The sequence below is a fragment of the Heterocephalus glaber genome, unplaced genomic scaffold (assembly GCF_053883595.1).
Source record: "Heterocephalus glaber isolate CG9 unplaced genomic scaffold, H.glaber_assembly_v1.0 deba00001687, whole genome shotgun sequence".
NCBI lineage: Eukaryota > Metazoa > Chordata > Mammalia > Rodentia > Bathyergidae > Heterocephalus > Heterocephalus glaber.
Genome location: NW_028258412.1, coordinates 15,458,177 through 15,472,336, shown reverse-complemented (window position 1 = coordinate 15,472,336; position 14,160 = coordinate 15,458,177). Strand labels below are relative to the sequence as shown.

The 14,160-nt window shown below is 51.9% G+C and overlaps 1 protein-coding gene and 1 long non-coding RNA gene across 5 annotated transcripts in view; one reads left to right on the top strand and one right to left on the bottom strand.

The window, feature by feature from the left end:
* Positions 1–14,160, bottom strand: part of Ksr2 (kinase suppressor of ras 2) — a 430,849-nt gene that overhangs the window by 313,234 nt on the left and 103,455 nt on the right. The gene's annotated exons all lie outside the window — the stretch shown is intronic.
* On the top strand, positions 5,315–7,553 carry LOC110348898 (uncharacterized). The gene is made up of 3 exons (XR_002394499.2): positions 5,315–5,612; positions 7,040–7,147; positions 7,309–7,553. It is a non-coding gene; the product is annotated as an uncharacterized LOC110348898 (long non-coding RNA).

The window sequence follows — 14,160 nt, the reverse complement described above, 5'->3', positions numbered from 1 at the left end:
CTTCCTCCCCCCACCAAGCCTCCCGCCCTGTATTCCCAGGTATGAAGAGCAACAATCATCATGCTAACAATGATCACACTAACACTGTGCACTGGCTCTTCTTAAAGCATCGAGCTGAGGCCCAAGTGTGTAGTAAGAAGGAGCTGATCCTCAGCAAGAATGTTACAGGCAGAAGAAACAAGTGCAAAGGGGGAGATTCATTTTTTAATGTTCAATGAATTTTAAAAAGTGTCACCCAATTGACATGGAGATCTAAGCAATCATGGTAAGACTTGAAGAGGACCATGGTGTGAACCACAGAGCTGTCTTCAAGGGCGGAAGGTGGTCAGTGATGTCTCCTCACTGGTTGGGAAAGAAAGTCCCACATGAGACATAGAGGCATGGGGAGGATTTGTGCCCGTCTCTGGCATGTCTGGCATGTTTGGCATGTTACAGACCGAGACAGCGGGCCCAGCAAGGCCACACGGCAGGCCCAGTTGAGGTCCCCATAGCCAAAGGAGTCAGGGCAAAGCCAGAACCCAGGTATCCAGCCCAAGCTACCGCCTTCTTCCACCGAAGGAAGTGAAGCTGTTTACTGCACATCTGATGGACGTTTTAACAAGGTCCCTGGAGAGAGCGTGTGTGTGCATGTGTGTGTGCACATGTGTTCATGTGTGTGTGTGTGCACGCATGCGTGCTGGAGGGAGCAGTGCATCAAAGCTCCCAGCTTTCATCTGCCTCCTGTTAATGTGACTTAAAGAGCCCTGGAAAAATCATGCTCTGGGCATGATAAGCCAAACTCAACTCGGTTTGGGTTTTCTGTGCCTTTTGCAGAAGCGTGGTCTCCATAAGACCTCCCGGCTTCTGTCTGGCCTCAGAACACTGAATCTGTCTTCCTCCTCATCTGCACCATCATTGTCATCGTCATCAGAGTCAGAGCGGCACAATCCTGGGGCACTTAGCAAGGGTCAGGACCAGCAGTTTCCCCCCGAGGGAATGTGAGGCTGAGCTCCCCCACCCCCTGCTAGGATGACACCCAGGCCCTCAACCTGCTAAGCAAGCTCTGCACTGCTGAGCTATACCCAGCCCTTGGGGACCTTTTCCATTGTCAAGCTCAGGAGAGAGGAACGAGGCTCTGGGCACCCAGTGGGTGGAGCCCCAAGGTGTTGCTCAACATCCTGCAATGCACAGCTCAGCCTCTGTCACAAACAATTACACAGTCCCCAGCGTCACTGGTGCCAAGGTTGCAGAAGCATGCGCTAGACATGTTCAAACTCCAACAAGACATCACCAAGAAATCTTCCACCTGAGGTGGAGACCTGGTGTCTTTGACATCAGATGGAACGAACGCACAGCGATAACTGGTCCTGCGCAAGGGGCCCCCACCCACAGCCCCAGGATGGTCTGCAGTGAGGAAGGACCCAGCCAAAAGTACCTCATCTAGAAACTTGCACCCTTGGGGGAATAAATATGGTCATATGTTTCTGCGAAAGACTACGGGGAACCTGTTCCAGCTTCTCAAATGTTGCAAGAAGATCGTGAATGACTGACCAATACCTTTTTTTCTGCCCCAAAATACTAAAACAGATCAAAACGCTGCCCCTATCCAGGGGCAATAGCTCCACCAGGTTCAAGGGCTGGAGTGAAGCAGCAGGTGGCACCTTCCACTGCTCAAGCCCATGGCAGAGTGGACTCAACCTGTTCTGGGTTCTCGTGGCCTCTCAGCCTGCGGGAAATCTGCCACTGGAAGCAGCTAGAAGTAGCTGAAGCCTCTGATTGACCTGTTCTCTTTGGATCACATGATTTCCAAATTGTTCCAGGCAAAGCCTCAAAGGGTAAAAGAGTGCACATCACCTCTCTCAGTCCTCAGATTACTATGCATGGCTGGGCTGGTGGCAGGCCAGGACCCCCATGCCAGGCTCAGCACTCACTCACACTCCTGCCTGGGACACAAACTGACCAGGGCAGTTGGAAGAGGAAGCCAGTAACCCAGCCCCTTGCCCTGTGTAACCTATGGATTTTTATCTCTATGCTGGGCACATGGCAAGCACGAAGATGCTGACTTCTGCTGAAATGGGCCTCGTGGCTTCTCTTCCCAGTTAATTCTACTGACAGCCCCAGAGGGCTCCTATACAGCTGGAGATGCCCCAAATCTGGCCCTAAGTGTTTTCCAGATGTCTCCCAAGCGAATGAAGTCACTGCCTACATTTTCCCATCTTGTTGGAGCTCCCTTCGCAGCACCACTCGTTCTTATTTGGAGCCTACGTTTCAACGCTCCTTCTCTTAATGGGTCTCTCAGTAAATGGGGGTCAGACTGGAAAGCAGCCATGGCAGGAACGTCCGAGAGATGTGAGCGGCAGGAAGGTCCCTTCTGAGCAGGCCACAGTGGGTGGGAGCCGGGAACCTCTCACATGCCTGCAGGTGCAGGTCAAGGCCAGCCTGGGAACCAGGCCCCAGCCTCCTCCTGGCTTTCAGCCTGCCTAGAAGGCTCTGCCTGAGAGTTAAGCCCACGCTAGTTCCCCACTGTAGCTGGACAAGGCTTACTCCTCTCCGGGACTCAGGTTTTCCTGATTTGGAACTGGACGTGGTTAGCTGGAGGTTCCGGCTGGCACAGTCTTGTGAGTCTTTTCCGCGGCATCTGAATCAATTCTGACTTTTTCAACCAAAGGAAGCTTTCAGGCAGCTCCTCCTGGTGGCCAAAAGTGACACTGCGCCGTCAAGAAGGGGCCCCAGTCCGATGGTGTTCGAGAATATAAACAGGAGGAGGAAAATTCATCCAAGTGTCTACAACCTACCAGCTATTCGACCCTAACGTTTGGGAGCCAGGAGGCTTGGGTTTAAAACAAAAACACAGCCCTGCGCTCTGTTCTCCCGCGCGCCGTGATAATGAAGGCAGAAGGTCCTTAGAAGGTAGTACTTGAAAAGCAATCTGTCACCGCAGCTGTCAGCCGATGCCGAGGGTGCCCTGGTATCCGATTACCGAGCCTGTTCACCTCATTTCTCCTCTACAAAGTACCAGACATAACAGGCAGAAACAAAGGTGCAAAAGAAAGACAGTGATCAGATGAGGAGGCTAAACTCAGCGCAGTACTTGAGTGCAGGGCTGGCGTGCAGGTCACCCCGTCAGGGAGTACTATCCAGACAGCATCGTGTTCCTGGGACTCCAGAGAAAAGTGGACATGAAAGATGCTGTGAATAAAAGCACCCGTTTGGAATGAAAATGATGTGAGTCAGACCTCAGGCTGTACCTGGTACTAGCTGTGTGCCCCTGGGCAAGTTGCTTACCCTCTCTGGGCATGTCCCTTCTTCCTACCTACCCTTCCTGCTTTCCCCTAAGCATAGTATGTGCTTGATAAATGACAGCTCCATAAAAATGCCGCGGCGCTTGTATAAACAATTCACCCCATCATAGAATTCTTTCTTCACCAAGAATCCCTCCCCAGTCTGTTCCCCTCCGCCTGAAGGAAGCTCTTCTCTACATCATGCTGAAATCTCTCCTGGTTTAGAACACGGGTGTATCTACTTTAACTGACATTCATTTTTTCTTGCTTGATCTTTTAGAAGGATCAGCAAACTTCTTCTCTAAAGAGCCAGAGAATGAACATTACCGGCTTTATGGCCCACATGGTCTCTGTCACACTAAACACACAATTCTGCCCTTGGGATGTGAAAAGAACCATAGACCCTAACTGAACAAGTAGGTGTTCCAGGAAACCTTTATGACAACAGCAAGTGGAGGGTCGAATTTGGCCAGTGGATTGTAGTTTGCTACCCTCTGTTTTAGGGAGAATATCTCTCGCTACTGCTTGCTGTCTCTTCTCTACAATCCCATGACCAACATACAGGGGGTAAGTGCTTTCTCACTCACAGCTCCTGTGGCGAATCTATAAATGCTTCGACCTTCCCTTCCAAGGCCATAATTCCCGTGATTAAAGTACGGCAGCTCATTGGTTTGTTGATTTATTCCATGCTACTTTTGCTACTGAGCTAAGTAGTGTGTAGGAAGCGTGCACTGAAGAAGGTAGTCAGGGTTTGGCCCGAGTTCAAGTCCTGGTACCTTGCAGTTCTCTGGCCATGTGATCTTGGATAAGATGGTTTACCTCCTGCGCCTTGGTTTTCCTATCTGAAAACTGGTGGCTACCATGGGCCCTGCCTCACAGGGGTATTTGAAGAGTAAGTGAAATGACACTCAACATCAGCTTAGGATAGGGCTGGGGATTTATCTCAGCAGCACTGTGCCTGCCTTGCAAGGTCCTGAGTTCTATCCCTGGTACCAAAAACAAAAAATCAGCTTAGGATAGAGCCTGATACACAGGATGCTCCCAATATTTTGCTACTAAAAGATAGTTCCTACAATCTAGGAATCACAATCCAATCCGGAGGACTTAAATATCAAAACGGTGACAAGACTGTCCAATGAAACACACAGGACTGGAGCAGATGCAACCAGGGAAGGCTTGTTGGCAGTGGTGGCATTTAAATTGCCATATTTTAAGGCATAATCAGCAGTTGTCTAGGCAAAGGAAGGTTTACTTGGAGAAGGAGCAGCCCAGGAGGGGTTCCCTTTTGAACAAGTGTAAAAAGGGAGTTTAATAAACCAGGAAACCAGAGATCTATGCATCCAGGGTTGGTAGGCACCAGCAGCAGGGAGAAGAGTATTCTTAAAGGTATAGATAAATAAACGGGGTCGAAGCAGGATCTCGACTCTGCAACTTCCATTGAAAGTTAGAGAACTTCTTGTCACCCAGGAGGATAGAAAATGCAGTTGAGGGCTGGGGATTTAGCTCAGTGGTTCTGCCGCCTGCCTGGCAAGCTCAAGGTCCTGAGTTCGATCCCCGGTACCCAAAAAAAGAAAGAAAATGCAGTTGAACAAAAGAGAAATATCACCCCTCATCCAAGAACAGCTATCCTGACCATCTGAGTGAAATCCTCCAGGACTTTTTTCTGCACATCCATTTTTAAAATACTACAGAGTATGCAAATAGGATGCAAATTTGGCCCATACAGTGATTTTTTTTTTCTTCTTCGCCAAACAATAGCTTGAGTAAGTCTCAAAACAGACTGTAAGTCAGTAATCAGGAAAACAACTAAACACAGAAAAAGGCCACCTGAGTGAGAATCTCGATGACCTGGAACCACCCCCTAGTTGGCAGTGACACTGTCATCACAATACTGGAACATTTTAGGAGGAAGGCAAAAATGATTTTGTTCCAAGTAATACTTTCCCCGCCCTCCCCGGCCTCGCTGCCCTCTCCCTGCACATTCATCCCACTTTTCAAATATACTCTCCCCTCGAGGAAGCTCCCCACCCCTTATCAGAACCACGGCAGGAAGGACAGAGAAAGTCACGAGACTCACACCTGCCCGGAGATTTCCCCCACTGTGAAACAGGGGCCCAGCCTGGTCTCCTCACCCACCTCCATTCCTGAGGCTCTCGGTGCAGGGGGAGGCGGTCCCTGGCTCCGGAGACGCTCTGCGCATGTGTGGCGTGCTTGCTGTTTGGGGGCCGCCTCGGACTAGTTTCCGTTCTGGAGTGGGCTACTCCCTCCCTGCAAACCTCCATCTGAACTGAGCAGATGGAGACGGGGACCGATCAGAGTGAAGGGAAAGCTGTCCCCACTGCCCTGGCATAGGTAAGTCAGACGGACACAGCTTCCAGCGTTGCCCTTGACCTTCAGTTGCCATGGAACCCTAGGCGAAGAATCTCTCTCTCTGAGCCTCAGTTTTCTTACTGGAAAATAGAAATAATCATCACGCGGAGCTCAGGAGGTTGTTGAGAGGGGTAAATGAGCCAGGGCTGCATGTCGGTTCTCCAACATTGGGCCTGACCCAGGCAAATGAAGTCAGTCTGGGGTGCTGCCCCCCACTCTGAGACAGTTCTGGTGCCGTGGTTCTCAGAGTGTGGTCCCCATGACCTTGTCACCATGCACATTCCCAGGTGCCGCCCTGGACCAGCTGGCTGATACAGGAAGTCCGGGGGAAGGGCGGGGGGGACACACGGAGGCAGGATCTGATGAATGTTCAGCTTTGAGAACCATCATTTTAGTGCGAAGGGGCAGGGAATCATAAGCAAAATCATGTCAGATGCACTAGGGACCATGAGGGAACTCAAAAAGTAATGGCTAGCAGGCAGGGGTGGCAAGCCCAGCCCCTCAGGAGGGAGGAACACTTGAGTGAGGGGAGGGGGTCTAGCCTGGGCAACACAGCAAGATCCCATCTCTGAAAAGGAAAGACAGAAATAAAAAGAGTAAGGAGATAGAAGCTGTTTGAGATGGGGGTGGGATTCTGAGAAGGTGACATTTGAACTGAGACCAAAATGACAAGAAGCAGCCCTGGGGAAGATTAGGGCAGAAAGAATGACCCATGCAAAGGCCCTGGGGCAGGGCTTGTGAGGAAGAAAAAGGTCGAGGTAGCTGGATACATTGAGCTGGTGAAAACATCATGGACAAGAAAGGACCTGTTGAGGGGCCTTGCGGGAGGGACACAGGCTTATTCCAAGATGTGACCGACTGGCTGAATCTGACTCAGCTCACCCGGTTTTGAGCACACAGAACCCACTATCAGAGAGTTCAGCCCTTGCTGAACACTGAACTGCAGCCTTTGATGCTCGGGACTTCCCGAGCGCCAGGAATAAAGAAAGGAAGGAGCTCTGCTGCTGATCAGAGACGACAGCCAAGAAGCCAGGCTCCCTTGTTCTCCCTGGGGGTTTCCACAGGGGCAGTAGGTGCTGAAGAGACAGGGGCCAGACGAGGGAGGAGGTGGCTCTGGACACATCCAGACCCGGTGGTGCCGAGTGCCGTTTGCCCGTCACGAGGCTGTGCTGGAATGGACACGTTCTCCCCTTGCAACAAGCGCAAGAGGAAGATGGCCTGAGGGTCCCCACCCTACAGCTGAGGACGGCAAGGGATGCTGAGCAGACAAGGAACTGGGGCCGACCTCAGATGAAACAGAACTAAGGAGGGGAGCGGGAGGGAAACTGACTGAGGCCCAAAGCAAACTACAGCCACCTCTGACCATGAAATCTGAGCCCTTTCCCATCTTAAACTTAAACCCTCAACAGCTTCCTGCCAGCTGCACTGCCGGCGCAACCTGCCATCTCCCCACCCTGGACGAGCCTGGGCTATGCCGGTACCATGTATCCAGAATTCCCTTCTCCGAGTGATTCCAGGTTAGAACTGGCCAGAAATGAAGGAAGGCGTGCACGATTTGGGGGCAGAAGTGAAGGTGCAGCCATGATAGTCTGGAGGGCCACTTGGGTTCGGGGCCATCGGAGCCCAGAAGGTGCGGTGCTGACTTCCTCATCCTCCCTTCTCCTGTCTTCACCCCCAGCCCCTCCCTCCTGACACTGCACCTGGCGGGCCATGGAGACAACGGCCAGAAGTGTCCGCCACAGCTCCTCCTCCCTGACTTCTCCCCCAGCGGATAGCCCTGGCTGACCATGCAGGCTGGCCTATCTGCGTCCACGCAGGTCAGAGACCTGTCTGAATCTCAAACTCCCACCATTGACCTTGTATTTCCACAGCTCCCCTGCGCTGTGTGAGGTCTAACTTTGTAATAAATCACTACTGTTTCATTAGCGCACAGCGGCTCTGCTTCCTGGTTGTCTCCTCACTGATCCAGCTGTCAGCAGAAGCAAGGTGGGGCCAGCACAGGACTGGCAGCTTCCCTTTCCTCCCCCTTGGAAGACTCATCCTGCCATGACCAGGAGCCACATGGAAAGGTGGTAACACGTGGATGCCCCAGCAGACAGTCCTGGTTGAACCCTGATCCACCCACAGGTGCCAACTGCCATCCAACATGTGTGCCATCTTGGATGCCCCAGCCCATCAGGCCCAGATGACTCCAGCCCAAGCCAACTCCACAAGGGACAGAGGACCCCCTAGATGAGCCTAGCTGCCCAGGGACTCACAGGACACCAATGCAGCAGTCCTAAGCCTCTATGTTTGGGAGTGGCTGGCCACACAGCACTAGGTCACTGGGACACTCGGCATGGTGCAGCCACGTGGGCCCTCTTTCCATCTCTTTATAGGTTTGCAGGATCTGTTCTCTCTGCTCAGAATGCTGCTCCTCCTGATCAGCTCCTGTCTGCTATCTTCTTGTCACTCAAGTCTCAGCTTCAGTGTCATCTCCCCAGAGAGGCTCACTGTCAGTTTTAGGTGTCAACTTGGCTAAATTACAGCGCCCCCACCATGGTCCTGCTATTCCACCAAACACTAACGAGGCATGGCTATGAAGGTATTCTGTAGATGTGATAAAGCCCATCCTCAGCTGATTTCAAGTAACAGTGATTATCTTCCGAGACCTGGGTGGGTGGGTTCCGCCCTCTGAGAAGCCTTCAGAGCTGAGGACTCCCTGGAGAAAAAGAAATGCCACCAGTGATGGCAACACAAAGACTGCCCAAGGTTTCCAGGCAGCTCAGCCTACAGATTTCAGACCTGGCCAGCCAGCCCCTCGCCCAATCACAGATGCCAATTCCTTACCATCAACAAACCTCTTCATATATGTAGCTCTCCAGTTGAACCCCATCAGAGTCACCTGGGGACCGTCATTCAGTCTGTTTTAATTCTCTGCATAAAGCTCATCATCATTTGATATTTCTTTCTCATGGTTTCTCCCAACATGTTCGAGAGCAGCCCTGTCCAGGGGAATGTTCTAGAAGTGTACTGTGCCCATAGGCAAGCCCCCCGCCATGTGTGGCAATGCCCTTCTAGAGATGTGCCCTCTGTGGATGAAGAAGGGAGTTTTAAGTTTTATTTTATGTTAATGAATATGAGTTGGGCCCACCCCAGGAGTGTAGTGGTGGAGCTGGGGCTGGAGCACAGTGTGAGCAGGTAGCTGCTCACCGTTCCCCTCTGGCCCTGACACCACCTGAAACAGAGACCACTCCACGAGCGTTCATCAGAACGAGCACATTCGTGACAGGTTTCTGCCCCTCTCAGGCATGCCCCCACCGCAGTGCTACGTGTGTGTAAGGGATTCTGAGAAGCCCAGGACAGGAGGAACGGAGCACGTACCGGGGACAGAAGGACGTCACGCCAGAACATACCAGACCCCTGGCTCTGGGAGGGGCTGCTCTTCCTGTCCCCAGCTTTCCCCAAGTTAGAAGCAGCTGGAACAATAGAGCAATCAAGACCCGCTCTCCCTCTTTGTTCTGCTCAAAGGAGGACTCTACCCTGGAAGTGGAAGGCGGCCTTCTGGGGGGGCTTCATTCAAAGCCCAAACTGGGGAGGAGCCAGAGCATCTGAGGCATCCTATTTCGGGACCACTTTGCATCCTGTTTTCTTCCAGGCTGCCAGTTCTCCCCTTGATGCTCAGGAGAAGCAGCCAGAGTGGGTCCCACAGAGCCAGGTCCAGACGATGCCAGGGTACAGGGCCCCTGCCCTGTCCCCTGCGTGCTCCCTGGGCCTCCTAAAGGACTGCCCAGCATCGCACCCCGCTCTGTGCCACCCTCCTGCTCTGCACCAGGCTTGCCCAAGAGCTCAGCAAGGATCCCATGGCTCACAGCCTGCAGTGTCAGCCCCTTGCCCGCCCACCCCACCCCAGGACAGCCTGCCCGCCTGTCTGCTCGGGCTGCACCTGCCTCCCTGGTGCCCAGCCGGCAGCCGTGCCAGCCTTCTCTCCTCACTGCTGCCTGCTCCCTGCCCCAGGGCATCGCCCCTATCATAAGGAGACTCCCTCTTCTTCCTCCTCTTCCTCTTCCCCCTTCCCCTCCCCTCTCTCCATCTAGGTCTCAGCTCAGCCCTGAGCAAGCACAGTGCCAGAAGCCCAGCAAGCACTTGCTCCAAAGTGTGTACGGGATGGAGGGACAGAGGGCAGACAGAGGGAGGAAGGAAGGGCCGACAGGGGAGGAAGGCAGAATCTTCATTGTCTCCAACTTGAGTTTGTCCTTGGGAAAGTGAAAAGGGCCACGAATTACTAGGCTGAAAATGATCAAAAGGCCAGAAAGAGGAGAAGAGGGGAAGAAGGAACGATAGGAAAAAGGTAGAAAAAGAAGGCAGCTGAGGGGCAGAGAGAGTCCCAGGGAGGGGGCCTGCTGTCCTCAGACCCTGAGGTCTCCGGTCCCGGGCTCAGGTGAGGTGGTAGGCAGCATGTGGCTGGAACACTGCCCTCCAGCAGCCAGGCTGACGTCACCCGAGGACCAGGGCTCTGCAGTGGCCATGGATGACGGCGAGGCTGTGAGCCATGGGCAAGTTGCTTGGGGTTCTGCCTCTACTTTGTGGCCAGGGAAAGGTGGGCCCCCTCTGGAGGGCCATGGAGGGCCATCAAGCCAGACAGAGGGAAAATGAGCGACAGGGTCCACAATACTGAGGAAGGCAGGGGCTGGGAGGGGAGGGATGTGGAGAAAGTCACTAGAGAGCTGCACTGGAAAGGCTGAAGCCTAGGGCCCCACTAGGGCCTGAATGCTCGTGTTCCCGTCCCCAAAGTCCATATGTAGAAACCTAAGCCCTGAGGTGACTCTGTTAGAGGTGGAGCCCCTGGGAGGCAATCGGGTCATGAATGGATTAATGCCCTTGTCAGAGCGGCCCCAGAGAGCTGCCTTTCCCGTCGGTCATGTGAGGACACCTACAGAGCGCCATCATGAGGACCAGGCCCCACCTGACACCAAATCTAAGGCGGGTGGCACATTTCTGTTCTTTGCGCATTACGGGCTAAGGTATTATGCAACAGTCACCCAAACAGGCTGAGAGAGGCGCCCTGGAGACAGAAAGACAGGGAACGGGAAGAGAGAGAGAAGGAAGTTGAGGGCAAAGAGTCTGGGGGACACCAGTGATAACGGTGGAGACTGATGTGTGGTGGTCACGGTGACGGTGGGGCTGACAGGATGGTGGTGGCAATGGGAATGTGAAGGTGGTGGGATCGTGACAAAATGGCACCAATAAGAGTTATCCTGTACCTGCTTCGCGGCAGGCCCTGTGACTTTCCTGCATCATCTCACGTAACCCTCTCCGTAACCAGTGTGGTAGAAATGACCATCATCCCCATCCTCAGGAGACTAGGCTCAGAATCCAGAGATGTCTTACCCAAGATCACCAGCTAATAGGTGGCAGAGCCGGAAGCCGACCCCAAGTCTGCCAGGCTCCAGATTCTATATATTCTTAGCAAATGATTAAGGATCAAGAAGGAGAAAGCAGTGACATGGATGGAAGCCTCACTTCTGCCCTGGTCACTGTGACAACCAGCCCCCCATTCCCAGAAGGCACTGCTGAAAGCCCTTAGCCTGCGCCATTTTTCCTTTCATGCATGGAACTCATTCTGAGGCATGATATAATGTGTGTGCTGATCATGATGCCCACCTACTGTCTGTCTCCCGCCATGGGGACACAGGTAACTGAGCACTTCCAGAGGGTAGACGCCATACAACGGGCGTCCAACACATTTTGTTGAATGAGTTAATGAATGTTTTTGGTTTTGAATCAGAGTGAATATCCTAAGGAAGGTTTCAGATGCCCCAGCTCTGGGATCCCTTGAGTTTGTTGAATGGATGAATGATTGTTCTTTGGTTTCAGGCTAAGGCTGATCTAACAAACCATGAAAAGAGGACCCAGCATTAAGATTTCTTACCTTTGGGGCTCACTGGCACTGACAAATAAAGATAGCCCCAAAACCTAAGGAAAAGTTAAGATTAGCACTGACATCTCTAAAATCAGGGCTGCCTCCATCCCAAGGGTGGGGAGGATTCTTGATCCAGCGCAGAGCTATCTTGCCTCCATGAGTTTCTCAATAAAACCTGTATCCTTCAGTCATTTAACAAACATACATTGGCAGAATTTTAAATTTCTGATTTTATCTGCAGAAAATTCCACCTCGGGCTGACAGCCGGGATACTCAGGTGACTATGGTATGACACATAAGAAGTAAAAATTCCAATGGTAAAGACACCAGTTGATTCTCAACTTTGGAATAACATTTTTAGTAAATGTGAAAGGCAGGAAATGATGCGACCATCAAGCTCCTGAGATGGTTGGAAGCACCGAGGCAACAATTTTAATTTGTGAGGGAAGAGGAGAATGTAAGACACCCAGGATCCTTAGCAGATGGCTTGCTGCTTTCCCTGGTGCAGATCAGCAGCAAGTGCGCCCAACAGCTTTCCAGCACCTCCTTTAACCATCACAGTGGGGTGAGGGGCTAGAAACCAAGGGTGAAGATAAACTACAGAGCTGCCCACAGGGCGGTCACAATCAGACAAGGGAGCCAGGCAAGGAAACTGACAGTCACATAGGGCATGGTCAGGTAGTGATAGAAGCATTCATTCATGCATACATTCATTCATTCATTCATTCAGGGAGGGATGGAGGCCAGGAAGCAGCAGCATGCCTGGTGTGCTGGGTGGAAACCAAGGAAACCAGGGCAGCTGGACTGAAATGTGCAGGGGCAGGGCCAGCACACAAGGTGGTGAGGGCTCAGCGGTGTAGACCTTGCGGGTCACAGGACATATGTGGCATTCTGGGGGCCCAGAGCAAGGGAAAGACTGGGTTTGCAGGTCCATCGGGCGAGGGCCTCATGGAGGACCAGGCTTTGGGAGCATGGTTCAGATGAAGACAAGGACCCAAAGGACAGGAGGGAGAGAATTCTAGGCAGAGGAAGATACTGAGTGGTGAAATCCATGCCTTAGCTAGGAGACTAAGTGATTCATGGGTTTATCACATGATTAGGGCTTGAGGGGAAAATACAAACTGTGGCTCTGAGCAGGAGCCCAAGGCTGGGATGCTTTGCAAGCCTTGCAAAAGGTTGGGTACTTAAAGCTGCTGTGAGTTTTCATGAGCCAAGGGAGGAGGAAGAGCTATTTATTCAAAAATATTTATTGAACTGGGTGGGTGATGAACCCCTGTAATACTAGCTACTCCGGGGGCTGAAGCAGGAGGATCGCAAATTCAAGGCCAGCTTGGGCAACTCAGTGAGACCCTGTCTCCTGATAAAATCTTTTTTTAAAAATTATCAAACTCTTACTATCCATTAGATATTGACTTCCCCAGGAATAAAACAGTGAGCAGAAACAGGTATAAGTCCAACCTCTTGCAGCTTCCAGCCTAGTGCAAGACACAGGAGCAGGGTGGGGATACAGCAGCATGAACTTTCTGGAAAGCGATATGGCCATGCTCGCCAGAAGCCTCGAGATCTACTCGTGTCTGGCGGCAGGACCCCTCCTGTTAATCACAGTAACAGGACAGCCATGGCTATAGCCACAGATAGCCCCACTCGGGATGGGCAAAGCATGGGAACAGCCTCTGCGCCCAAAACTGGGTGACAGCTGAAGACAGGCTCCTGGCATTCAAGCATTAAAGATGAGAAAGAAAGGGGAGAAAACCACTTCTGGCTGCAGGGAGAGTTGGTTCTGTCCAGGCTGAGAGGTCCTGGGTGAGGACGGGGTGGTCTGCCTCCCAGGGAACTTGGAAATACCCAGGGACACTGGTTTGTCACGACTGGGAGTAGGGGTGGTGCTGATGTCTGTGGGCAGAGGTGGAGACCAAGAGTCCCTGTGTGCTGCCTGTAGCCTGGATCCAGATCTGCTAGCAAGAAAGACGACAAAGGTCATGTGTGGGGATCTGGGTTGCACACCCTCTGCTTGTTTCCCCTCCACCCTACTGTTCCCTAACCGTCCCTAGGAGATCCTAGGGGAGGTTGCCTGTAGAATCCAACAGGGCCACCTGTGAGTCAGCATCTGCCAGGCTCTGCCAGCCTGGGCTCAACAGTGACACCTTGTGGTGAGAACCAAGAAGACTGTGCAACACTTTTCTCAAGGCGGGAATTTGCCACGCTGACCCCCAGAAATTAAAAACCCCCTTCTTTGTGGAAAAAATCATGAGGTGACAGGGATGTAGGAAGCCTGAAAATAATGATGTTTGATATTATGCTAATGAAGACAGATAGGTGTTTGAATAATTCATTGGGAAGATCCAGGAGAGATGACAATATATTTGGACCTAAATTGATAAAACAAGTCACAGAGCTTATCTTGTTAAGTTAAAAAAAAAAGATTCAAAATAATGGGTGTAGCTAAACCTAATTCTATTGTTTAAAAAAGTAGACATATGCCCATTTGTCTGGAAGAATTACACCAAAACTTATACCAAATGACAACAGCAGGTCCCTAGGACATGGGGCCTGTGATAAATCATATTCCGATTTATGTTATAATGAACAAATAGCACCGAGGTGACCAATATACACAGTGGTTAAATA